The sequence below is a fragment of the Amphimedon queenslandica genome, unplaced genomic scaffold (genome assembly GCF_000090795.2).
Source record: "Amphimedon queenslandica unplaced genomic scaffold, v1.1 AMPQUscaffold_7669_Cont20382, whole genome shotgun sequence".
NCBI classification, from domain to species: Eukaryota; Metazoa; Porifera; class Demospongiae; order Haplosclerida; family Niphatidae; genus Amphimedon; species Amphimedon queenslandica.
In genome coordinates, this window is record NW_003552049.1 from 1 (window position 1) to 2,181 (window position 2,181).

Below are 2,181 nucleotides of genomic sequence, written 5' to 3' on the forward strand. Positions count from 1 at the left end.
CTAGGAGCTAGAAAAGAGACAAAGGTATCTACTATTCATTAAAGTATAATCATACCATGTAATATCACAGATTGATTGTAGTTGACTCCTCCAATCATTGCTATACAGCTAACATTAACTGACACTCCCAGTGGATCAGGATATACCAGTAGTGTGTTGTTGTATGTCAGGACATCAATTAATGAATAGTTTGAGCTACTCTTCATCACTCCCTTCACTAACCAGTAAACATCAGTTGAAGGATTTATAATTTCAGTAGTTCTGAGACAATCAATACGATATTGAGTGTTATTGAGTTGTGTGATAGATGAGACTAGTGTCCAATTGATTGAATTAATAACTAGAAATACATCAACAATGTTACAAGTACATTAAAAGGTGCAGTAGCAATACCTGGTAAGGTCTGTACACTGATTGTACTACTAGCAGGTCCCAGTAATTGTTGATAGGCTCTGACTGTGATGCTGTAAGTTGTTCCTCCTCTCAGTCCATTCAGTGTGATTGCATTATTACTACTTCCCTCCACCTGTACTGTCTGCACAGTGTCTATGTCACTAGTGACATTGACTACATATCCATCAGCATCAGATGAATTAAGTGCAGTCCAACTGACAGTGATAGTGGTAGCTGTCTTGTTGACCTCAGTAAGAGAAGAGGGAGCAGTTGCTGGTACTATAAAAAATAATAAAGTCATTTTATTGCTACTTACCTGTTACAAAAATGTCTCTATTTCTTTTTACTGGGTTGTGATGGATATGACCAAAATCTAAATAGAATCTAAATACATGATCCCCATTGTTGTTTGATTGGCTCAGTACTCCACTAGCAATAGTCTCTCCATTCCAAGTAACAGTTAGAGTATAGTCCCACCTTCCATTACCATAATCTACTGACATTCCATCACCATACATGAATGTACAACTGTATGAGGCCCTAGATCCAGTGCAGAGTTCAGCACTACTGCTACCAGACACATAGTACCAATTGGCTTTATGTAAAAAAGGATCGTGATCATTACTACCAATTTTAATGGCATGCAGTGTATATGTTTGAGGTAGAGCTGTTTTATCTGAGGGAAGGTCAACTGTAATATTTTCAATCTGTACCCATCCTACAGTAAATCAGTAACAAAATGGCAGTGTGTACTAGTTTAATGAGAACACTTACTGAATATATTAGCAAAGATAATGTTAGTGTTAGGATCTGAGCAATTAGTGGGTAGACAACACTTGTACCAGCCATCATCAAATGGTGTAATGCTTCCATCAATGTAGAGACTTATGTTAGCATTAGGTAAAAATACCTCATTACAACGAAGAGGATTAGTACTACTACTGCAGTCAACTGATGATTTACTAGTAACATTAACCCACTCTCCATCAGTCAGATCAGTATCAGGTAACACACACATGATACTGTTACTGGCTCCTTTAATATCAGCATCAAAAAAATATGATCCATTAGTATAACAGGTTCCATCATGCGTCAGATAGATACCTATAAAAACCTATACAGTTGTTATTATACACATCCAGTGTCTTACCTGAGAAAGGTGGACATTGACTAATAACTTCATTGACACTCAACAAGAAGACAACAGTGACTAGTACAGAGTACATTTTACGCTTCATTCCCACAACTAATGATAGCTAATTAAGCACATCATTTATAAAGGCACTCCTCTACTATATACATGTACATGTACATGTAATTTGCTATAAAGTATCAATACAGTTATAGTACATGCATAATATAGCAATATTGATGATTACAACACTCCACAGTAAAGAAAAATAGCAGTATTGTTTATGCATATGTGGTTAGAGTCTACTGCTAATTGCTGTTGTTGTTCCTGTGGGTGTTGCCTAACTACAATGATTTTTTTTGAGGTTGTTGTAGGTGTAATTGGAATAAGGTAGCAATTCTTTTCCTCAAACCTAATGCACCAAATGGTCACATGAACCAATACTGAATGACATACCCATAAGAGCTGATGGTTTGGTGTCCCTCACTAACAAATCAGCTTCTCTATCAACCAGTTCAACTATCTCTCTTGTTAGCTTACAGTCATGCTCCTGGAGAAGTTCTTATAGTTACACATGCTCTCCCTTCTCCCTCCTTACCCTAACAGTGGCTTTCACTGTTAACAGGATATCAAGTCTCTCATCTTTGGCTAGTGTC

The 2,181-nt window shown here is 37.0% G+C and overlaps 1 long non-coding RNA gene across 1 annotated transcript; it reads right to left on the reverse strand.

Moving 5' to 3' along the window:
* Nucleotides 1–647: 647 nt before the first annotated feature.
* Nucleotides 648–1,182, reverse strand: LOC109591620 (uncharacterized). The gene is made up of 3 exons (XR_002189903.1): nucleotides 1,168–1,182; nucleotides 710–1,111; nucleotides 648–672 (listed from the first exon to the last, which is right to left on the reverse strand). It is a non-coding gene; the product is annotated as an uncharacterized LOC109591620 (long non-coding RNA).
* Nucleotides 1,183–2,181: the final 999 nt, after the last annotated feature.